The 25,357-nt window shown below is 43.4% G+C and overlaps 1 long non-coding RNA gene across 1 annotated transcript in view; it reads left to right on the forward strand.

Moving 5' to 3' along the window:
* The first annotated feature begins 21,194 nt into the window (after positions 1-21,194).
* The window catches only part of LOC120323908, a 49,995-nt gene continuing 45,832 nt past the window's right edge, over positions 21,195-25,357 (forward strand). The window contains exon 1 of the long non-coding RNA XR_005564834.1: positions 21,195-21,309. This is a non-coding gene — a long non-coding RNA (uncharacterized LOC120323908). The remainder of the gene's footprint in view (positions 21,310-25,357) is intronic.

Consider the following 25,357-nt stretch of genomic DNA (forward strand, 5'->3'; position numbering starts at 1 on the left):
GCTTGTTTACCTTGAAGGTTCTCTAGTGGATGATTTTGAAAATTTCTATCCTGTTGTCTCTATACTACAGAGAAAGAAATGTAAAAAGGCTTCTTTGTTTACAAGTAATAGCATTGGCAGCTTTTACCCTTTCCAGCCTCTCCTCTTAACAAAAATGTCCCAAACATTTTCCTGGGATATCCCTTCCCTGATAAACTTTTGTGATCTGGCAGCTGTGGCCATGAGCAGCAGCCGGTGTGTGAGTGCTGCCTGGCAGCTGAGCTGGGGGGCAGTTGGAGCTGGCTTTGTCCCTGGCTCCTGTGCAGGCAGTCCCAGGCACGGAGAGAGGGCTGGGCTGAGGACGGAGGGGCTGCTCCCATCTCGTTTCTCCCAGTCATTTCTGTCCTACAGAAATTGTTGGTGCAACCTTGGCACTGATGCCCTGCATCTATACTCAGTGGTCTGTATTGGTCTCTTCTACTGGAATAATTAACAGGTGTTAATTTTGGCACAGAAACTTCGATTGGTTTTTGATTGACCTTTTTTTTTTTTTATTTCACCAAAAGGCTCAGCCAGAGAGCCTTCTAGCCTAGATATGGAGGAACTAAAGACAAAGATGAGCTCAGCAGGGCTGCTGACTTGAAAATCCATAGTTTATGAAAACCCTAAGGCAGTGTATTTCCAGACTTGCTGTGCAGCTCAACGTGGGAGACAGAAAGAGCCTGAGGATTCAGAACTGATGGGGGCTTTGGCAGCCTGGAGTGAGGGACAATCACAATTAGCCACTAAATGTTGTTACTCAAAAATTGCAATGGACAACTGAAACCAGGCAGAACTGTAAAAAAACCCCACCAGTAATTTAAATGATAGCAGAGCATTACCCTTAGAAGTTTAAAGACACCAAACTGCTTTTGAAAAAGAGCCCTGATAAATTGGAATGGCTCCTATCTCAGATCCCAGGGGGAGCAGAGTCACCGTGGAAGGGGATTGAAGGCCCACTTTGGAATGGGCCCAGAGGAGCTGCCCCTTGAGCCCGGGGGATTTGGGACTGGCAGCAGTGCCAGGGACTGCTCTGTGTGACAGTGGTTGGTGCCCAGGGGCTGCAGTGCCCAGGGACTGCTCTGTGGGACAGTGGTTGGTGTCCAGGGGCTGCAGTGCCCAGGGACTGCTCTGTGGGACAGTGGTTGGTGCCCAGGGACTGCTCTGTGGGACAGTGGTTGGTGCCCAGGGGCTGCAGTGCCCAGGGACTGCTCTGTGGGACAGTGGTTGGTGCCCAGGGGCTGCTCTGTGGGACAGTGGTTGGTGTCCAGGGGCTGCAGTGCCCAGGGACTGCTCTGTGGGACAGTGGTTGGTGCCCAGGGACTGCTCTGTGTGACAGTGGTTGGTGCCCAGGGACTGCTCTGTGGGACAGTGGTTGGTGCCCAGGGGCTGCACTGTGGGACAGTGGTTGGTGCCCAGGGGCTGCACTGTGGGACAGTGGTTGGTGCCCAGGGACTGCTCTGTGGGACAGTGGTTGGTGCCCAGGGGCTGCTCTGTGGGACAGTGGTTGGTGTCCAGGGACTGCTCTGTGGGACAGTGGTTGGTGTCCAGGGGCTGCAGTGTCCAGGGGCTGCACTGTGGGACAGTGGTTGGTGCCCAGGGGCTGCAGTGCCCAGGGGCTGCACTGTGGGACAGTGGTTGGTGCCCAGGGGCTGCAGTGCCCAGGGGCTGCTCTGTGGGACAGTGGTTGGTGCCCAGGGGCTGCAGTGCCCAGGGGCTGCTCTGTGGGACAGTGGTTGGTGCCCAGGGGCTCCACTGTGGGACAGTGGTTGGTGCCCAGGGGCTGCAGTGCCCAGGGGCTGCACTGTGTGCCATGGTTGGAGTGTGCACTGAGCGAGGGTCTGAGCAGTGTTTGTGCTGACTCCGATGTTTCACTGCCCAGAGGTCACCTGCTGGATGTGAGCACAGGTGAGAGTCACCCGAAGGTGAATCCAGGCCTGGACACCTTGCAGAGAGCAGCACTTAAGGACTGTGTTAGTAGCAGAACTGCTTTTTTTCTTTTTTTCTGGATATTGGATGGGTAGCTGTGATTGAAACTGCCACCGAACTGGACAGCACTGATGTCTGCCAGAACCAGTCCTGCCTGAAATGAGAGCATGAATCAGTGATTTCTTGACTCTTGACAAAGGAGGTGATAATGACCAGACTGGATAGCAACCATCAGCTTCTTACTTGTTAGGATTCCAATCCACAAATGTTACCCAGGGGCTGATGACTGAATCCAGTCGATACTTTAAAGTCTGAGAGAGGCTGAAATTCAGCAGTGCTAGTGCTGTGAGGGCACAGCATCCCGAAACCCCAGGAACTGTTTGGTTAGCAGAGAACAAACCCACGAACTTTGTACTGCAGAGGGTATTCTAATTGGCTGTAAAGAACTTGGGTGTCTAATGCTGGGGATTACTGCAACAAATTAATGGGCTGTGAAAGACTGTTTGTGAGGAGAACCCAGGAGAGCTGCCCATTTTTGTCAGCTGCTGCTTAACCCAGGCCCACAGAATTCTGTGAGTGTATGAATGCTGAGTGTTCCCAGAATCTGTGCACGTCTTGTTTTAACCAGTTGCCACTTAATTGTTCATCGAAATTAGAGATTAAACCAAACCCTTGTGTTTCATTGCAAAGTTAGATATTTTTCTCAGTAATTCGAGGATGTTCTGGCCATGCACACAAGCCTGGGCCAAATTTAAATGTGAGAATAAATTTGAGATAAGTCAATACACAGGGATTTAGGGTTCAGCTCTGTTTCTGTGCATTTGCATTGTTACTGAGATCCCAAAATTTTCTGCTCCAGTTTCTCAACTGAAAAATGGACATGATAATGATTCTTTCTTTCCCCAACCTTTTGTTCTTTGTTCCTTTTGGTTGGTTGGTTGGTTTTGGTCACTTGATCTTTTTGTTTTGTTTTGATTTTTATCTTTGTGGGGACTATATTTGTTTTACTCAACATGCTGAGTGACACAGGGCAGTAAATAGTAAAGTACTTGCTGTCAAAAATGAAAAGGTTGCATGAACTGTGGATGGAAACTGCTAAAATCTTCTTTTGACTCCTCCTTTTTGATTCTACCACAAAGGATTTCTTAGGGAGGTATGTTTCCTACACATGATAATTAAGATTCATATGACTAAGTTGATTTAAAATTCAGTAGAATGCTCATATAGCCCTCTAGCAGTCCCCAAATTCTGGGTTATTAGTCTGAAAGTGGCAAGGAGAAAATAGTAAAGAGAAAACTGGGGCAGTTATGTTTAATATTAATGCAAAAAGATACAGAAAAACTATAGTGAAAAATAAAAATAAATTTTCTTTTCCTATGCAGTGGAAGTACCTCAGGCAAAAAAAGGTTATCATAATACACATTGAACTTAACTGAAATACAGATATAAACTTAAACATATTCCCCTGTTTTTAATGGTATAAGATAATCACTGTAGTCAGTAAATTAGGCAATGATTGAAGAAATAGTGGGTTGTGGAATTTATTTTATAGTATTTCTATTTAACTACAGAAAAAGACTTCTCTGTCTTTTTCTCTCTTCTACTGGGTTAAAATATTTAATAAATGTCCATCGAGAATAATTTGTATTTACAATTGAATAAGACAGATGCCTTCAACAAATTAGCTTCTGATAAAAGTAATATTTTAATTATCTTGCTTTTTTGTGTTACTTCTGAACAGAAAAATGTAAGAAAAATATTTCAGTGCTTCCAGTCCAAAATCAGCTGCAACCGTGAGCATTATAGCTATTTTAATTCCTTGCTTATAGATCTTATACAACAAAAAAGAATATTAAAAATGAAAAAAATTAAATGTATTTATCTGAATTTTATTTACACTTAAGGGCAGTTGTTGACATTAGTAAAATTGGCATCCTTTTCACATCTTTCTTTTTTTACTCCCAACTTTCAGATCTTTGTGAGCAGTTTTGTTGTTACTGTTCATTCCATTCAGTTATGGAAAGTCAGGTCTTGAATCTTTGAGAAAATAAATACCTTTGTCAGAAAAAGAATTTCAGTGCTTTTACCAGGGACTTTGGTTGGTTAGTTGGTTTTGTTGGTTTCTTTTTCTTCCCTTTGGTATCCCAAGTTTTTGAAAATTTTTCTAGTTAGCATATGATTCTTCTGAGAAACAGAGTCTTTAGTATATTAAAAATTTGTACTATGTAATTATCATAAACTCATGCAAAATAAGAAAATACTTCTGAGGAAGAAGTGGAAATGTTTGGTGAAAGCCATATAGTTTTTTCGTGCTTAGCTGGAATTATTCTCTGAATTCACTTTAGGATTTTCAAGTTTATGAATTGCAATATGAACTCCTTTAAGGAATTCTGAGAAAAGTAATCTCTGCTTTGACTCTTGGTGCTGTGACAGGAATCAGTGTGCCTGGATATTGGCCACAGAATGTTTCCTCACTGTGTTTCTCAATCCTGCCTTGGTAATGTTCTGGGGTTTGTGTTCTCCCCTCACCCCCAGATCAGAGCTGGCTGGAGGATTCCACAGCATTTCCTGTGCCTTTGGGTGAGCGGCACTCTGAGCCGCTGGGTGCAAGCTGGGGACAGGGTGTTGGGTGCTGAAGAGATGCACGTGGCAAGGGCTTTGAATCGAGGCAGAACGAAGAGGAAATGATCTGCAGCCCTCTGCTCGAGCACATGGTTAGGTGAGATTGAAAGAAAAAAAGGAAAAGCAAATTGAAAGACTTTGTTAGACCTGAAAGTGGGAAGCAGATGTAAAGTTTAAGGTAGTAAGGCTTAAATTCTCATGTAACTCTTCAGAAACAGACATGTAATAAGACAGTCATCTTTGAAATGAAAATTATGATTTCAGTGTTGCCACAAAATCAATATCCTAGCCTAAATCACCAAAGCCACAGTAAAGAAAATGAAAAGAAATAACTAAAATCTTTTCTTGAGGTCAACCTGTCAAAGAAACTTATGCTACAATGTGATTTCACGTTGTTCAGTGGCTTAGTGAGCAATAGGTTTCTTTTATCTTTTGAGGTCTACAATAGGTCCCAAGGGAAATAAGGCACTGAAAGCACGAAGTCCCTGTCACCAAAGAAAAGCACATGTCACCAAAGAAAAGGAAAATGAACTCTTAACAATGGATCAAATTTTTTCTTGACTAAATTCTCTCTCTTAATTTAAGAAGATGAAACTATGGTAACCTCTTAAACTCTGTCCTGTCCCTTTTTAGAGAAGGAAAAATGTTGATTTCCAGTGTGTCAGTGTCTTGTGCTCTTTCAGAAGAGAGGCATTTTGAACAGGAGCCATCTTCTTTGTCATCTCCTGCACATCGTGGGGAGAGAAAGAGCGTTCTTTAGGAGAGATGGAGTTAGGAGCATACACTCCGACTGTCTGAGTCATTTGCCAGAGATTCACGGTGGTATGGCTGCAAAAGATGGTCCTTTGTGCCATTAGAAATGGTCAGATTTTATTGAGGAGGATGATGGTCGCCCTGGGTCAGTGCCCGTGTGCTGGGTGTACAAACTCCTTCGTGGTCTCTTTAGTACAGGGCTTTAAATAGTCTCCTCAGTAAAAATAATTTTACAGTACTTAATTTGGGAGAAATCTGAATTGTAATTTTAGGACTAATTTAGCTATCAAGGATTGATTGCACTTAATTACTTAGTGGCTTAACATAGGCTCCCAGAGATTTAGGAAGTAGCTGTTACAGTGGTGCTATTGTATATCTTTCTGAAAGTGTGGGATTTGATTTCTAAATTCTCCTTTCAGTTGCACTAGAGAAATAGTTTGAGTGAAAACTGTGAAACAAACAAAAATTCCTTCTCTCAGCCCCTGATGTTCGGCTCTCAGCACATCAGCAGTGGTCCTGCAGGATGTCCTCACTGAGGACACGCTGTGGCTGCGGCCCTTGGCTCTTGGCCGGTGACTGAACCAGCTGCACAGGAACCCCCGCTGATGGAGCTGCACTGACAGAGCTGTGCTGCTGTGCTGTGCTCCTGTGCTGTGCTGCTGTGCTGTGCTGCTGTACTGTGCTGCTGTACTGTGCTGCTGTGCTGCTGTGCTGTGCTGCTGTGCTGCTGTGCTGTGCTGCTGTGCTGTGCTGCTGTGCTGTACTGCTGTGCTGTGCTGCTGTACTGTACTGCTGTACTGTGCTGCTGTGCTGCTGTGCTGTGCTGCTGTACTGTGCTGCTGTACTGTACTGCTGTACTGTGCTGCTGTGCTGCTGTGCTGTGCTGCTGTACTGTGCTGCTGTACTGTGCTGCTGTGCTGCTGTGCTGTGCTGCTGTGCTGCTGTACTGTGCTGCTGTGCTGTGCTGCTGTGCTGCTGTGCTGTGCTGCTGTGCTGTGCTGCTGTGCTGTACTGCTGTGCTGTGCTGCTGTACTGTACTGCTGTACTGTGCTGCTGTGCTGCTGTACTGTGCTGCTGTGCTGTGCTGCTGTACTGTACTGCTGTACTGTGCTGCTGTGCTGCTGTACTGTGCTGCTGTGCTGCTGTGCTGTGCTGCTGTGCTGCTGTACTGTACTACTGTGCTGTGCTGCTGTACTGTGCTGCTGTGCTGCTGTGCTGCTGTGCTGCTGTGCTGCTGTGCTGCTGTGCTGTGCTGCTGTGCTGTGCTGCTGTACTGTGCTGCTGTGCTGCTGTACTGTGCTGCTGTGCTGCTGTACTGTGCTGCTGTGCTGCTGTACTGTGCTGCTGTACTGTGCTGCTGTGCTGCTGTACTGTGCTGCTGTACTGTGCTGCTGTGCTGCTGTACTGTGCTGCTGTGCTGCTGTACTGTGCTGCTGTGCTGTGCTGCTGTGCTGCTGTACTGTGCTGCTGTACTGTGCTGCTGTACTGTGCTGCTGTGCTGCTGTACTGTGCTGCTGTGCTGCTGTACTGTGCTGCTGTACTGTGCTGCTGTATGTGCGGCTGTGCTGTGGCTGCTGTGCTGGCTGTGCTGTGTGCTGTGCTGTGCTGTGCTGCTGTACTGTGCTGGCTGTACTGTGCTGTGCTGCTGTACTGCTGCTGCTGTACGTGGCTGCTGTGCTGCTGGTGCTGCTGTACTGTGCTGCTGTGCTGCTGTACTGTGGCTGCTGTGCTGCTGTACTGCTGCCTGCTGTGCTGTGCTGCTGTGCTGTGCTGCTGCTGCTGTTGTACGGCTGTGCTGCTGTCTGTGCCTGCTGTACTGTCTGCCTGCTGCTGTGCTGCTGTACTGTGCTGCTGTGCTGCTGTACTGTGCTGCTGTGCTGCTGTACTGTGCTGCTGTACTGTGCTGCTGTGCTGCTGTACTGTGCTGCTGTGCTGCTGTACTGTGCTGCTGTGCTGTGCTGCTGTACTGTGCTGCTGTACTGCTGTACTGTGCTGCTGTACTGTGCTGCTGTACTGTGCTGCTGTGCTGCTGTACTGTGCTGCTGTACTGTGCTGCTGTGCTGCTGTGCTGTGCTGCTGTACTGTGCTGCTGTGCTGCTGTGCTGTGCTGCTGTACTGTGCTGCTGTGCTGTTGCACTGCTGGCAGAGGAGCTCCTGGCAGCATCTCTCCACCCCAGTGCATTGTACTCGCAGGTGCCTGTTGCCAGCATTGCAGTTTGTCAAACACTTTCAAACAGGTAATGCTGCAAACAACTTCTTGGCCATTCTGTGCTGGGTGTGGAGCTTGGTAATGAATGAATAAATGAATCTTTAGTAATCTTGCAAGGATGCCATCAGCAACTGTCTGGATGTGCGATAGTCCTGACTAGGGCTGATTAAAAGGTGTAGGACACTTTCTTCTGTTACACATTCCTAAATTAAAAGGAAGTTTACAACCCTTTTTATTTGAAGGCCTCACCTAAAGTCCGCTAATGTCAGTAAAAGTCCTTCTGTTGAGTTCAGTGATAGGTGAGTTACTGGCTTGTATTTCATGTGTAGTTTTGGATCAACAAAAGAAGTTGCAAGCTTTAGCAAGTATTGGAAAAATGCAATCTGCTTAGAAGCCAGACATTTCTAGCTAGTGGTACTGTATATAAAAAGGAGAAGTTAGCTTTGGGATAATCATGAAGATAGCTTTCCCAAAACAAGGTAGGGAACGTTGTGATTTATGGCACCCAGTGCATTAGAACAGTAAGTAGATGAATAGAAAAGAAATCTACTTTGGAACAAGAATAGAAATTCCCATGTGTTATCACTTCATGGAAACACCTGTTTTCTGAGTAAATGTAAGGTAAGGAGGAGGGGGTTATCTTGTATTATTTCTTTCTGATTGTGTCTCAGGTAGAGAGCAGTTCGTGTTGGCTGGCAGACATGAGTAAGGTGCAGATACTCCATTGTCTCAGGAAGCAGATGGATGGCAGAGGGTACGGGGACAGGATATTACAGAAGCAGTTTCACATAACCCCTGACAAAAGTGAAAAACACCCCTAGTCACTCTTTAAGATCTAAGAAGGAACAGAAAGAGCTTAAAAAATACAGTAGTGGAGAGGTGATTTGAGAAGTGACAGTTAGAACCACAAAGATCATTCCTGTAACATCTGAGAAAATGAAACCTGCTTGGTGCTCCTCCCTCCCCACACGTGCACCCTCGATTAAGGCAGTGCCCCTGAGAGCAGGCAGTGTAATCTGCATTTTATTTCACTCAGGAGCAAAATAACAAGTTACTCAGGCCTGCGGCACTCATGAGTGATATGGGCCGTGTAATATCCTCTCCATTGAGTTTCCTATTATTAAGTTTGAAATAAAGAGTTCAAAATTAACTGTGACAATGATTTTATCTAGCGTTGGCATCACCATTAGCTTCTGCAGTTTACTGCTAATAAAACTTTAAATTTGCTATTACTTGTAATAACCTTTTTGCCACCTTAGCTGTAGAAATTAGACGAAAAACCCATCCAAAACACGGCTAATGACATTTTCTAGTTGCATGGAAGAACTGACTAGGAGTAGTGGCTGTTATTTATAAAGTGTTAATACAATAAAATACAGTATTTGGGATTTCAGCTGATTCATTTGAAGCACATGCTTTTCTAACAGGCATCAGTGTTTCGTGGTTCACATATTTAGCTGAGCAGCTTAACATGCAACATGTCAAATAGATAAGCATTGTCTCTGCAGCTGTCAGGCTGTTCTGAAAAACAGGCACACGAGTGAGGACAGGTAATTTCCTATTTGTCATGTACTGCCAAGCTCTGCACTTTAGGATGGATGTTAATGAGGTCAAATCCTGAAGTACTTTCAGATCCTAGAAGTATCACCCCAAAAGAATTTTGTAAGGTGGTATCTTGATCTTTCCTATGCTGCTATAAATCAAGAACAACTGCACTCAAGTCCTGGTACTTGTACCATAATGTTAAGTTGTGAAATTGAAATCTGCAGCTCAAATTCATTTTCCTTACAATCTTTGCTTATCCTCTTGACATATTTTCTCAGCTAATGGTTTTCAAGCTTCCTAGGTGCAATTTGCAGTGATTCCATTGAGGCAAGGATTTCAGCATCTTTCATCTGACAGAGCAACAACCAGAAGTATAGATTGTTAAATACCAATAAAACCACAAAAGCATTAAGGAATTCATCATACCAGTGAAGAGACAGAAACAAACCACTCCAACTGAAATGCAATAAACCATTTAGATCCCCTTAGCTAGAGTCTTCTGAGAAGGTACACAAATTGTGTGTTACTGCAGAGTCAGATAGCTCCTAATAGGATGCAGAGGGAACAAGAACTCCTGGACAGTAACCAGGAAGGGAATTGATTAATGGGGAATATATATCAAACACCTATTTTCACATAGCTTTCACAGCTTGGGATACTGGCTTTAAGATAAGTGCCTATGCTTTTCTTTTAAGATGTATTTTCCTTTTTAGAAGTCGATGGTCACTTATTCCCTTTAAAGAATATATCATTGGTAAATGCATATACACAGGGTGTGAATCTGAGTTCCCATTCAAGTCTTTTCACATACCCGTGACTTGACCTGACTGTTAGACTGCACACTGTGCCAGGGACAGGTACCTTGTAAGGCTGTTACAGAAAGTTAAACAAACCAACCAACCAAAAATGAAACAAACCCCAACAAACCCCCACAAAAAGCAATCAAAAGACTGACTGAGTAAAAGAGGGCCCGGAGAGCATAGCTCTGTGACCCAGAGATTTGGATGTGGCCAGGAAGAGAGGAAGCTCTTGGTTTCAGTCACTGCTCCATGGCAGTTCTGTGTGACAGTTGTTAAATATGTATAATTTTTGGAGCATAGACTGCTAGATAGTGTCTCAACTCCTAGAGCTGAGAGCAGTAAATGAATATTATAAACAGAGGAAGCCCATGCCCTTTCTCGTGGCCTTGCTCTGGCATAAGTGATCTTTAATTCTTCATTTTGCATATGGAACAGCTGTAGAAGAACCAGAGATCTTTTTTTTTCCATTTCTCCCTTCATCACAATGTGATGGTTGGGAAACTCTGCAGGGAGATGGGTGAAATGAATATGAATTCTAGGAAGGACTGAAATGAATGGAGCCAGGGGTTTCCAGGACTACAGTGGCCTGAGTTCTAACCAGACATTTGTTGTGTGCTCATCCAGTGCCATGAGAACATGAGAAAGTCCCAGAGCTGTTGGGAAGGCGAGAGGAAGGAGGGAGGGAGCTCTTGCTGGTGCCTGTAGTTCTAGTTCTGGTTGCTTCTTTCCTCTGCCCCTACTGACTCATCATTATTTCATAGGAACCAGGCAGAAAGTACTAGACCATGGGAATAGCAAAAAGAAGTTAATGTAATGAAAACTAAGATTAACACATGATCACATGAGTCAGGAAGAAGAACTCGGGTGACTGTGTGAAAGCTGGTAAAGAGGAAGGAGTGAAAGAACTGAGGGAGGAAGAGGCAGTACAGGATTGAGAGATTCTTTCACTGCTAATTTGTCTTTTAGGCTATAACTTAACTACCAGGACAGTTTGAGGAATAAAAAATTATAGCTACATGATCAAATCATTTTTATTTTGAAGAAAAAATATTTTTTTATAGTATTTTTTTCTGTTTCTCTCTGTCTGTTTCCTGCTTCCCCCATCTCAATATCCCATTTGGATATTGAGCTTGGATTTTATATATCATGTAAAGCTGCTTTCATGAATAGCAGCTCGAATGACCTCAGTTATAGTACCACCTCTTTAGAGTGCTTGGCCAGCAAAGAAATTATTTCAATAATGATGCACTACACACCATGCAAATAGGCAGGATCAGTTCTTTGAGCAGCATTCGTGGTTCTTACTCTGTTTCCTTTGCTTACCTTTTAAATTAGTTTTTTATTTTAAATAATTTAACTAACTTGCTTAAAAACATGGATGTGTGGAGACACAGGATCGTTACTTTGATGTCTCATTTGAGAGCAATCCCAGCAGTGAGGATGATGAGGAAGGGTAAAATATATTATCTTACAAAAGGTCATTCTCATGTTGCTCTTCTGAGTGTTGCTGTTGAGAAGGCAGTGCCCCCAGCAGTGTTGTGAGAGCAGGTTGGGTGCAGCTGTTGGCAGATAGGCTTGGATGCTGCTTTGGAATTTTAGAGCAGCAAAGACATGTTTTTGAGCAGAGTGGCACCAACTCCTAGCCTTGAAGTTCATAGTAATTCTCATAGTAATAATATGTTGAATGTACTGTGAATAATTTCTAACTGGTGCTAGGCAATGCACTTCCCAAACTTCCAAGTTCAAAGAACCGTTCAGAATTTTCCTTTGGAAATGTTGGAGGTGTACTTGCGTGTGATGTCTGAGAGAGGACCGAACAGAGGATGAAAAGCTCTGTCCCTAAGTAGCTTTAACATGCAAAATATTTTACTCTGTGGCTCTGCTTCCTCCCTAGAGGAGAAAAATGTTAGAAGGGGAGGATTAAAATATTAACAGTATTTTATCACCCAAATGATGGATTTCCAATAGCTTGCTTTTGAGTATAGCTTGCTACTTTAGCACTTTATTTTTTTTAGGTGTATCAAAATTAATCAATCTTTTCGGCACTATTTTTAAAAGATTGTTCTTAGATCTGTTTATGTGCTGCACTCACAAGTCAGAAATTAAATTTTTGTGTAATTATTCACAGAATTAGGAATAGGCAACACCAACAATTTCCTTAGTTGTTCTGCAACCACAGTGAAGCCAGTATATACATCAGTCAAATATTTTCTTTCAATAGAGAGATATCTTTTTGGACCTGGTAAGAAAAGCAATGGGAATTATATGTATGCCACCTTTGATCTTTCAGAGTTTATTAGATGTTTTCTGGCAATTTTTTGCAGAGTACATCTTGACCTTTGAAAGCTTTTTGTGTGAATGTAACAGATCAGGTAGTGGTCCTGCCTATGTGATTAGATACAGATGTTGTTTATATATTATGGTCTGATATGCTTTGGCCATGATTTCATCACCTTCAGGGCTGTGCCTTCAGAGGTGATACTTTCAGCCAATCACCTTTTAATCAAAAAATTAATTTAAATTATCTTATTTTCTTGCACAACTGAAATTCCTATCCTAAAATTACACTCCCTCTCCCATCCCCTCCTGCCCCCTTCTAAAACTATTTTGTGTTTCAGCCATGTCAGTACGTGTCACCTCAAAGACTGTGCACAATCCTCTCGTGATACAGCTGTTAAAAAAAGGGTTCTGGCTTTTGGCTTGAACGACCATGGCCAGCTTGGCTTGATGGAAACATACTGGAGAGCTGGTGTCATAATCCAGACATTCTTTGGCTGGACACACTGCAGGGAGAGAGTTGGAGCTCGAAATGCACACTGAGTGGATATGCAAACCAGACTTCAGTCGAATTCTGTGCAAGTCTGTGCTTTGGAGAGAAGGCATTGCTTTGGAGAGGAGGCATTGCTTTGGAGAGGAGGCATTGCTTTGGAGAGAAGGCATTGCTTTGGAGAGAAGGCATTGCTTTGGAGAGGAGGCATTGCTTTGGAGAGGAGGCATTGCTTTGGAGAGGAGGCATTGCTTTGGAGAGAAGGCATTGCTTTGGAGAGGAGGCATTGCTTTGGAGAGAAGGCATTGCTTTGGAGGGGAGGCATTGCTTTGGAGAGAAGGCATTGCTTTCAGTGGCCCACTGTCAGCCAGGCCTGCTCTGTGGCTCCTCCTGGGATCAGCTTGGGAGTCAGTGCCTGGGAAAGCGGCAGAGGAGGGCGGGGATGGTGATGGGGGGGATCCCTCAGCATTCCCTCACTGCTGTGCCCCCAGGCTGCAGTGGGGGGATCCCTCAGCATTCCCTCAGCATTCCCTCAGCATTCCCTCAGCATTCCCTCAGCATTCCCTCTGAGGCTGCAGTGCTGCCCTGGCCATGCAGCTCTTGTGAACTGCCTTTCCCTTCCCTGGCCCAGGGTGCTCTCGAGCTGCTCTGACCAGCTATCTGCTTTTCACATACCTTTCCTAGGCCAGGGCTGTCGTGAACTGTCCCATCTTCTCAAGTAGCTTTTATCCAGAACAATCGAATTTTGTGGTATAAGTGGAAAGTGAAGAAATTGTGGAGGAGGAGAAAAAATATGAAGAATCTCCTTTCAGTTCAGCATTCCTTTTGTCTAAGTTAAAGCAGCTGAGGAAGTATGGCTGTAGAAGCAGTAAACTCCCAGCTAATGACAGAAACAATTGTTTTCAGTGTAACTTAATTATGTTAATTGATTTGACAACTTGAGAGAAAGGGGTTTTTGTATGGATGACTGTTAGCTGAAGAGAATTCCTGTGGAGTGGAGACAGAAACTGCGATTTAGCACCAGTGCGTGGAGAGAGATCAGTAGGATGTACAGTAAGAGGACTGTAATGGGCCATAAAACTAATGTCTTTATTGAGTCCATAATTTTTAGTATCCATTAGTTATTGAGTTCCTGGATTAGCTCTGGAAGGTATTCTGAAAATCTTGCATGGGGGTGAAGGCTCAAGGATCATTGGGGAGGGGCCATTTTATGAAAATGTTTTCCTGCTAATAGCTGTATTCTTTCTTTTTATTGATCATATGAATTTAGTTTGGTACAAAATATGTGAATTGTTTTTTTAAATGGTTACTGTGAGGACACTGTCCTTGTCAGTATACACTTGACTAGATGGTAAAATAACATCCCATAACATCACAGCTTGCCATAAAAGTCTATAAACCCTAAAACTACTCCAAGAGACTTCTCGCGTGGGCTTATTCTTTCTCATCCTGCTCTCAGATGCTGGATTTTCTCTAATAGCAAAATCTCCAGAAATCCAACAATTGCATGCAATTAGAAACGGGTTTTGGAGTACTCCAGAGAAATAAAAGTTCCAAGGAAAGTTAATAGGTTTTATTTGAACTTTTTATCAAGTCTAAAAAGAAGAAGTAAACTCCCCAGTGAGGTCTCACTGGACACAGCTGTTGGCAGAGGCAGTGTGACAGCCCTGGCACTGCCAGGTCCCCCTCTCCTCCCTTGGCTGTGGCCTTACCTCTTCCCTCAGCTCCTCTGAATCCCTGAGTGAGCAGAGGCAGCTCACTGTAATGCCACACAACTGTTTAGAGAGTTTCCTGAATTAGTTTTTTCTGTCTTGTTGAGCTGCTTTGGCTCCCTGTATGGTGGGGTGAGCACTGCAGGCAGTGAGAGGCAGAGGAAGGACAGGAGGGGCAGGAGGCAGGAGCAGGGCACCGGCAGAGCAGGGCACTGGCAGAGCAGGGCACTCACAGAGCAGAGCAGGGCACCGGCAGAGCAGGGCACTGGCAGAGCAGAGCAGGGCACTGGCAGAGCAGAGCAGGGCACTGGCAGAGCAGGGCACTGGCAGAGCAGAGCAGGGCACTGGCAGAGCAGAGCACTCACAGAGCAGGGCAGGGCACTGGCAGAGCAGAGCACTCACAGAGCAGAGCAGAGCACTCACAGAGCAGAGCAGGGCACTGGCAGAGCAGAGCAGGGCACTGGCAGAGCAGGGCACTCACAGAGCAGAGCAGGGCACTGGCAGAGCAGAGCAGGGCACTGGCAGAGCAGAGCAGGGCACTGGCAGAGCAGGGCACTCACAGAGCAGAGCAGAGCACTCACAGAGCAGAGCAGGGCACTGGCAGAGCAGAGCAGGGCAGCAGAGCAGGGCAGCAGGGCACTGGAGAGCAGAGCACTGGCACTGGCAGAGCAGGGCACTCACTCAGCAGAGCAGAGCACTCACAGAGCAGAGCAGGGCACTGGCAGAGCAGAGCACTCACAGAGCAGAGCAGGGCACTCACAGAGCAGAGCAGGGCACTGGCAGAGCAGGGCACTGGCAGAGCAGGGCACTGGCAGAGCAGAGCACTCACAGAGCAGAGCAGAGCACTCACAGAGCAGAGCAGGGCACTCACAGAGCAGAGCAGGGCACCGGCAGAGCAGAGCACTCACAGAGCAGAGCAGGGCACTGGCAGAGCAGAGCAGGGCACTGGCAGAGCAGGGCACTGGCAGAGCAGAGCACTGGCAGAGCAGGGCAGCTCCAGCCGTGGGCAGGCTTTGGCTCAGCTCCATCCTTTCCTCAGGCCCTGCACTGTGTGTCAGTCCATGGCCCCGGGCCCTGGGGCAGCTGGCCAGCCTGGGAGAGCAGGGAAGGGGAGAGGAGGAGCAGGCAGTGAGGGGCTGGCAGCAGGAGAAGGGGGTGAGCAGCAGAGCCTGGGGGGCCATAACCAGTGTCTCACCGGGATCTGGGATTACTTTTCCCAGTTTGATGGGGTGATGAGTTTCGATTTCTGGGAATGTCTTTGAAGGCTTTGTGTAGATCTCTGTGCTGGGCAGAAGCAAGAGCCGTGGGTTTGGCTGTTTCTGAGTGCTGAAGGCTGCTTGAGCCATCAGAAGAGGACAAACTTAAAATGTCAGCTTGTGAAGGCTGCAAGGAGCTTAACATCCAGTCCTCTGCCATTGCACCAGGAATTGAGAGAAGTTACATGCATTTGTACCTTAAACCACAATAATTCATTAATGTTGCTAGCAGAGTCAAGAGAAATTGCACTTTCACTCTTGTGGAGCTTTTAGTTTGTTCTTTAAGGTCCACACAGCAAAAACCGCTGGCAGATCAACACACTGAACAGTCCTTTGAGAACTACTAGGAGAAATTGTCCTCAAATATTTTGTGTTTTGAAAAGTCATCTTTCTGCCCAGGGCCGACAGCCAGTCTGTTGGCCATGAAATAGAACTGGCTCCATTCCTGCAACAAATCAGGCAGCTGCTGGTAGGCACAGGAAACACAAGCTTGTATATGTAGTCTCAGCTCTTGGAGTAATTCTAGTTCTTATAAGCATTTAAGGGAGACTGGATTGCTGTCACAACAAGAAATGTTGTTCTTCTGGCTAGTGACATCCACAGATTGTCTTATCTTTTTATTAAAAAAAAAAACAACCCAAACCAAAAATTTCCATTTTTAAAGAGAGCAGGAAAATTACGTGTTCAAACTCGACATATGGTCCTGGAAGCATAATGCTGCAGGAGAAGTGTGTTAGCATTTATATCACTTAGGGAAGCCCCTTGGCCATAAACATGAAGAATCTTAAAATCTTGGGTTTATTATACAGGGCAAAAGTTTTTTAGGTAGGCTTCAGGAGCTCGTTGATTACTAGGAACAGAGACCATAAGAAGCCAATGTTGTAATAAGAGGATCTTCACAATGTATTTTACTCTTCATATTGCTGCTGATTTATAGTATTATAAGCTACCAGAACAGCCAGTGTGTCTGTGTTTAAAATACAAACTTGCTGGTGTAATGACTTACCACTAAATCCTAATGCATTTTTGTTTTGTTTCATTTCATTTTGTGGCTCATTTCTTGCACTCCCAAAGTTCTTCAACTCTGTGCTTTCTTTCTGAGTCACAAATGAATTTTTAAAATAGGCACTTGTACTGTGAACCATAAAGCAAAATACAGAGATGGAATCAAAAGAAGAACGTAAATTACCTTTACTCTTCTGCAAAGAAACTTTCACTTGGATTTTCCCGTTGTTCTGAAGCTATGAAAATCAATGCAGAAACATATATTCTGAAGGCAGGTCAGCTGTGTACGGGTGTTTGCAGCAGTGAGCTTTGAAGGGGGTACTTATGCCCTGCCTGGCATGAGTGCACAGTTCTTTGCACTAAGTGTCCCAATGAAACTCCACTGGAGTTGCAGCCATCCATCTCATGGGCTGTTGCTTTTTACTGTTTCAGACTGCTATCTTTTATTATGGATTCACTGATAGATCAATATGACACGAGCAAGATAAAGGTCAGTTAGCTGTACAGGTCTGTTACAAGCTTGAGATGTCAGAAAGCATTTTTGGGGGGATAGAAGGGGGGATGTGCCATCTGCCAGAAGCCTCATAAATGCTGCCTTCCTGTTAAGTAAAGCCAAGTTTCCTTTTAGTTTCTCTCCAGCCAGTCCATGCCTGAACATCTTTATTTTAAAATCCTCTTGGCCATTCAACATCTTTGAATTGAGGAAAACAGGTTTGGAGAGTGAGAGCAGAAGTTGCTGTGAGAAGGAGGCAGTGGGTAGGAGTGCTGACATGCCCATGCCCTAACAGAGAAAATTGCAGGATGCCTGCTCTGTTATAAACTTTAGTATAAGCCGGGGTGAAACTTGACAGTGTTAAACTGACAGCATGGAAATAAAGAAGAGAAGTATGGATTCTGTGGGGAGGCTTCAGAACTTCTGAGAGCAGGTGGGAATTGCCATAATAAAACCTGTGCTCTGAAGCTGCCCAGCAGCATGAAGGGATCCCCCGGGGGCACCTGAGCTGGACAGGACAGTGGGTGTGTGAGCCCCCAGGGACAGAGTGCTGGTGCCCCCAGAGCACAGCCCATGGAATCTGCTCTCCGAGAGCTTTGGGCTTCTCTTCAGGCTCAGGAAAGTATAGGACCAATTTTGAAGCTTTTCCTAAAATCAGGATTTATACGAAGGTTTTCTTTAATATTGATTCCTTCACAGAACTACTTTTCCTTGCTTAGCAACCTAGTTTCATGAAATATTTAGGAAATCTCTTGGAAATTCTCTGGCAATTTCTTGAAATTGGCACCAGTTAGAAGATGATTGACAGGGAACACAGATACACACCTACTGTGATAAAATTCTGTTGCTAATATGTATAACATTGGCCCTCATCGAACCAAGTTTCCATTTTTCACAAGTTTGTCACCAATTATAAACTTGGACTTTCCCCCCTATGTTTTCAGATTAACTCCATCATACTGTTTGTGGCCTCACAGCTGAAGAAAGGCTGAGGAACTGGATGTTTATACATTTTCACTTATCGCTGTGCTGTCCTTGGGATTGCACCCTTCTGCAGTGAGTCACAGTCCCAGGCCCGTACACCTTCACGAGGTTAGCATCACTGAGTGCAGCTATCAGCTTCTTATATTCAGTCCCTCAGATTAATGGTAATTGCTGCTGCATTTATTTTTTTGTAAAGAAAAACAGAATATCTTTGTCTGAATGTTTTTAAGATGGCACAAGAAAAGTGGCATTGTTTGAAAATCCCAGTGGTGTCATAATGAGACTTCACATAAACATTAGATCAAGAAACCACAAGCAGCCTGTGAATTATTCTGGGAAGTTTTTAAACGTGGGATATATGACATTATTTAAGTATTTATAAATGTCATCTCATCTGCTGTGAGGAAAGCTAATAGACTGTTTTGCAGATATTTCAGCTCCAGAAAGCAATTGCTTCTGTAATCTATTTGTGTAAAATGGGCAGCAGTGGAAGCAGCACTGTGGGTCAATACAGTGAAAGGCTCTCTGCACACAACACATTCACAGACCATTAGGTTTCAGGTCTGCCCTGATATGGATTCCTCTGATGTATTACTATTATATCCTAGTTTTGTTGACTCAGTTGCTATGTCAGCAAACCCAAACATTTTGGCTCGTGTCCCAGCATCAGGCTGTCTGTGGAGGATACGTGTTTGCCTCCACCGACAGTAATGAGGAACTGGCATTAGTTTGATTTGCATAATTGTGTGTTTCTGACTTAGACTCTGTGTCAGTGGGAGACAACTTATTGTGGTGATACTCACTGCACATCGTTCGCTTTGTGCAATCAGCATTTATTTATGCAAATTTCATCATTACAAGAGGTCATTTTCCAACCTTCTACCATGAAATCACTTTTTCTCCCGGTGAACACTAAGAAAACACCATGGGAGAGCAGCCAGGTATGTTTGTCATTCACACTCATTGGCCAAGACACTGCAAAGGGTTTATTGCGTGTGTGCATATGTGTTTAAAATTATGTTTTATGAAAGACTGACAGTTCTAATGACAAAACGAAAATTTGATAGACCACATGTGATTGTTTTAGACAAATGCTGTCAAAAAAGGCACACACAAAACCCCAAACAAAACCAACTGTCTTGCTAGTTATGAGAGTTTCTATAAGAATAATTTATAGACTGAAAAAAACATTTTGAGTTCCCCAGATGATCAGTGGAATGTTTTCTGTGATAAGAAGCAGAACCCTGTAATTTATTCATGTGAGAGATAAAAAGACAGAATAACAAACTAGGATGTCCCACTTGTAACAGAAGCCTGAAATAGTAATAAATGTTGAAAAAGCTTATCAGAATCATTTGGATCTTAAGGATTCATGAACTAACCATCAAGACTGTCTTGACAAAAATGTTTCCAAGGTTGCATTGTTTATCTTATCACCAGTGGTAGAGGAGCCTCTTAAGATTTAGTTGGCAAGTAGCTGAAACGACACCAGAAATTATTCTTTTCCCTAGACAGTCACTTCTAAGTTTGAAAAGACTTAGGATATGTCAGTGCTTATAAGGTAGGAGGAAATGACAGAGAACAGGTAATTTGGGTGCTGGTTGACTGAGGGAGTGATGAGTACTTAACAGATTGGATCTTCACAAGTGGCACAGAGCTCACTGGACTTGCTAGCATGCAAAATATTGCTGAAAGGAAAAGAATGAGAACCCAAATGTGGCTTTACCTTTTATCTTCCCCAAAATAATCAATAGAATCTGGAATTCTAAGCAGGAAAATATTAGATGTACTATCTCAGCAGTTAGACTAAAATCACAAGTATTATAACCAAATACAAACCAAACCCCACAGGTGGGCCACATTTACAAAGAATGGTTGAGTTTCTGGTGGTCCTTTGTATGCCAGAAAAATCTGTAAGTCAGATGTTGTACTGCCCAGGAAAAAAAAGTAAGAAAGAATGAGTGTAGTTTAAATGTGTTTATGTGGTCACTTAAAAAGAAGCATTCCAACATACAAGCACACATGCATGTGGGAGAGAAGTTGCTATCCACAGGTATGCATGAGATGATTAGTTCCTAAATATTTTTACAGTCCTTGCTTCATGTGGGAATATAATCCTCTGTCCTCACATGTGCTGCTTCACACTTCTTCAGTGAAAAGGTTCTTAAAGAAAACTCAGTTGGGCAGCCAGTGCTGTATTAGCCCCATGTGGTAAATGAAGCTCTGTGAGCTCAGACTTTAATCAGATGATGCTGCTCGTTGTGTCATTTACCCACAGTCAGGCAACATGCTGGACTGACATTAGAGGTTGTATATTAGGACTTCCTGATATTTTTTTATTATTTGTTTTCTTTATTTTTATTATGAGCTAATTGAGAAAGAAGTACAGAGAGCTACATTGAAAGAACTGTATTTAGATTAAATTCAAGAACAGAAAGAAAAAAAAATCTATAGAAGAAAAGTGAAGAAAAAGGATAGAAAAAAATGTTATAAAATACAAAAATCTCAGACATGAAAAAAAATTATTTTCAAAATAAGAGCCAGTGCCCTTAGAAGGACAGACCAAAATCCCAAATTACCCAGAGCAAAAGAGGGTCAAGTGGGATGAACCTATTGGACCCAGACAAGAGGCAGAAATAATCAAAGTGTGAGTAAAGGAGATTCTTATGTGCAGTGCTCCCAGAATCTTTGTGCTGGCCCAGACACAGGAGATGCAGCTGTCAACTACCAGCAGGGTGAATTCTGAGTGAGTACCACGAATGGATGACTGAGAAGGGACAACATAGATGTATGATAATGGAAATGCAACTGTCTGGGGACTGAAAAACGTATTAGTGTATTGGATATTTCTGAGGAAGTATTAGGAGAACCTAACACATGGAATGAAATGCTCTCAGGGGCATTTTTGCAGGAATTGAGAGCCCGCTGGAAAGCGGAGACAGAAACACTGGCAGCAGCAGCCTGAGAGCAAATGGGGGCATCTGGAAGTAATGAAGGGCAGGCTTTTCTCTGAAACTTGACTTTGAAAGTTGCTTTTAAACAGAGCAAACTCCCTAACAACAATATTCTGTGTAATTTCATTTTTGTCTTACAGAGCTGGTTTCAGTGACAAACAAGAACTTTCTCCCTTTGTTAATTAGATGAACATATCATGTGCAAAAACATTCCATACGGACACTGTGATTTCTTGAGCTGCCCGAGGCATGGCCCTGACAGGTAAGGAATGCTTGTCCTATGTTCCTTCTGATTAGTTATCTGGTCTGTTCACCCTTCCTGCACAGAGGGAGTCATGTTGGAATGAACTGGCAAAACTCAGGTGTGTCCTTTACTAGGAGGTGACAAAGTGAATTCTTGCTGTTTTCCCTGAACCAAATAGATACCCCTTAACTCTCAGACTTTAATCTCATGTTATGCTATGGCTGAGACAGGGAGAAGGTGAATTATGGAACCTGCCTTCTGACTGTCACATCCTTAGCCCAATTGTAGCAGTCAGGCTGAGGTTTCAGCATGGTTCTCCTCTGTCAGGCATGGCACCAGACCTTCTGGTCAGAATTCAACACAAACATTTCTGTAGAAGATGTGACATATCTGAGTTAAAAATTCCAAGGTTTAGTCTGTTTTATTCTAAGTCTTTATGGTTATGCCTGAATTTGTGAAGTTTTACTGACTCATAGACCAAGTGCTTGTATAAATCTTCTAATACTGCCTGGCAGTGGTTAATCCAAAATGAAGTAAAAATAATTTGTCTAGAAATTAGAGAATGAGAAACGGGTAAATCACATAGAAGAGATTTGTTCAGAAGTGCTTTTCACTGCTGTGCACGAGAATATATCTCAAATCCTGAAGCTGTATCGACGTCATAAGTTCTTGCAGCCACTGCTTCAATTTCTGGGAACTGAGTATGGATTGTGAGGCCAAATATGTGGAGAAGTGCAGAGACTGTGGGGCCCGGGGAGCTGGGGCTGATGTCTGAGGCTGTGTGCACTCTGAGACAGTGTTCAGCCCCAGCCTGTCTCTGATTTATACCTGTCTGTGTGGACTGTGCAGCTCTGTCTGCTCAGGGCCATCACGTGAGGTCCCTGTTGCTCAGCGCCGTCCACGCTGGGCCAGGGCTTCTTTTATCTAAATCAGGAGCAGGTGTGGCTGCTTGTTGCAGATTGCAAGTACACCACGCCAGTGATTCACACAAGGCAAAGGCCTGTTTGTTGAAAAGGAATCTATGGCCATGGCAATTATGATATAGCTGAACTTTTCTATTGGTGAAATGGCTTTGATTCTACGTAATAAAAACCACGCAGCCATGGAAATGTTTATTAAAATGTTTTAAAATTTATTATAACTGTTGATTTGTGGATGGGCAGAATGAAAAAAGCAGAAACATTACACAGGTTTCAGGAGAATGCCAACTGCTTTGAAGTTGGGTCTTAACTGCTGCAGTTACCTTTCCAAACTGGCTGGATTTGGTTCAGACACTCGGGGTCAGGTTCACCTGTCCTTAGCCATAAAAAGGCAGCACTTAATCAAAGGTTGTCACTGAGGCACTTTTTGTGGTCAATGGAGAGAGGAAGACACCTCAGGAGCCTACCTGCTCCTCCTTGCCTAAATTAATGAGAACTTATGGCAACCCACATAACAATATATGTTCATATGTTCCCTGAGGAATGTCTGAAAAAAAATTTTTTTTTTCAGTGTCATTACAGAATTAATTCAGTGCACCTCCAAATTAAAAACAGTTATGTTTTTAAATGGGGCTTAATTTTTCTGTAGGGAAAATATGCTCTCCAATAATCACAGTTGTAGTGACCGTGGCATAAAAGATCTGTCTGTAATCCTTATTTTCCCTTTAGTTTAACAATAAAATTAATTATTCAAAATTATTTTACAATAATTCTTATATATTTTTATTTTTATAGTGTTATTTGAAAAGAATACACTATATTGATTAATCCTAGCAGGATCCCTTAGTCTGTAGCAATGATACAGTAGCTGGGGTTTGGACTAGATGATCTCCAGAGATCCAACACGAACTATTCTGTGATTCTGTGATTTACAATTAAATTGCATAGAACATAAGGTTTTATAGATCTAGGACTCTGAAATTCAAACCAATTTAATATAATTAAATATTTCTTACATCCCCTCCAATGCTGATTTCCTTTCACAGTTGATACACATCCTTTTTTGCATATTGTAGTGGCTTGTAGAACAGAACTTAGCATTATAGCAAATATAATTTGAATGGAAATGATTTTTCTGCCCCTTATTTCAGTCTGTATATTAGTGCTTATAAATCCAAATACTGTGGGTTATTTTATCTTTCAACAGAGTTCCTGATAAAAAACAGCTCTGCATGTTTCAGAGCAGAATGTCTCGTGTTCAGAGCAGAGTTTAAAGTATAACAGTAGTAAAAATAGTATCAGTGTAACCCAACATCATTTTTCTTTTTCATGATACAGTAAGACTGTACTATAGAGCAGATGTATTTTATGTTTATTCTGACAATTTATTTTTTTAGCTGAAATGAGGGGCCTTGACAAAAGTTAATTGGGTAGCAGGAGATGAGATTCAAGGAGGCTTTAATGATGTTTCTCCAATCCATCCCTCGTGTGGTCCCATTTAAATGGGAGCTTCAGCTGAACTGATGCTTTTGACAAATTCCCTTCCCCTCTTCATTAGGACCTGAGAGGCAGGAGTATGACATGATTAAAAAAGTCTCAGCAAGATTACTGCTGGCAGAATTTTCTTTATTTCAAGGGAATTGTCTGATGCCCTCATACCACCAAGTTTATGCGTAAAAAATACTGGATGTGTCAGTTGTAAACCTGCATATAATGTTACAAAAAATAAATCCAGAAATTATTGTTTTTAAAGAATCTGCATTGCTTGCAGTGATAAAAAAATTAGTCTGATCTGAACACATGAAATGATGGAGTTATAATTTTAAAAGAAATTAAATAGGCTTCACGGTGAAGGAGGAAAATAAGTTTGAGAACAACCCTCTGTTTTTTTTTCAGAATAATCCTTGTAATGGCCACATATATCCACATGATGAAGGAATTAATTCATGTTACCATTTAACTTCTGTCACTGAGTGCTTATGGGCAGCTAAACATGATGATCCTCACTCTGAAACGCATCACCCTCAGCTCTGACAGGTTAAGTGCCCCCATTATAACTGGTATCTGCACTGGATCATGACGGATCCCTCTGCTTTGGAGGCACTTGTTTAATGCCCTGATTTCCAGCTGGCTGAGGGAAGAGGCAAAGGGCTGCTGTGGCTGCTCCAGTGAGGGATGGGAGTGCTGTGGGGCTGGAGGGAACAGCACCTGACTGGTCCTGAGTGCTCAATAGCCATCAGTTAACTGACCAGCAGTTAACTACCCAGCAGTTAACTGACCAATTAACTACCCAACCATCAGCTAATGAGCAGTGCTGAGTGCTGTGGGGCTGGAGGGACCAGCATGGCCTGGCTGTTCCTGTGCTCAGTAGCCATCAGTTAACTAATCAGTGCTGCTGCATCACTGACCCCTGGGGAACGAGACACCTACGGGTCAGTTCTGCATCTTCAGAGGAAGGTGTGGTTGTGTTGCTCAGTGGCACTGGACAGGGTATCCTGTATGTTTGCCAGCCTGTCAACTAATTAAAAAAAAATCATCTTGATGCAGAAAAAAAGGGGATTTATACAAAGCAAACTCAGGTGGAGCACTCAAGCTTTATTTCTGGGTGGTGGCATGTTTAATTTACTCCAAACATCCACAAGATGAATTTTGGAATATGGAATTTACAAGAACGAAACTTGTAAGTAACTATTTGCAAAAATGTAAGTTTAAATTGGAAACGCAGTAAATCTTTCCATTCTTAATTTGCAGGGAATTCAAAGTCATTACTTAGAAAACATTCCTGAATGCTATTACCTTGACTGCAAGTTCAGTTTTAGGAAGTCCTTTCAAAAACTTGACATTGCTGTAAAAGAGGTCCAAGTGCAGCTGTTTACACACAAACCCTGTAATTATTTCATTCATGGATTGTCAGAGGTAATATGGGTTCCTGCCTTTTGATCCCTTGGGGTCCTTCAGATGTTGAACAATATGCCTGGTTTATGTAGGGAAAGCCACTGTAGCAGTTAGAAAGGACATTCCTTGCGATCTTCAACTCTTCTTTTGCCTTCAACCTGAAATACAAAAGGCAAAGCCCTGATTTAAAGGGGAGGTAGCTGGGGAGGTTCAAGGAAGAAGTGAGAGACTGTGCAACACTTCACACTAGC

This window comes from Pipra filicauda, unplaced genomic scaffold (assembly GCF_003945595.2).
Source record: "Pipra filicauda isolate LSUMZ 115617 unplaced genomic scaffold, ASM394559v2 scaffold36_size6622888_pilon, whole genome shotgun sequence".
NCBI classification, from domain to species: domain Eukaryota; kingdom Metazoa; phylum Chordata; class Aves; order Passeriformes; family Pipridae; genus Pipra; species Pipra filicauda.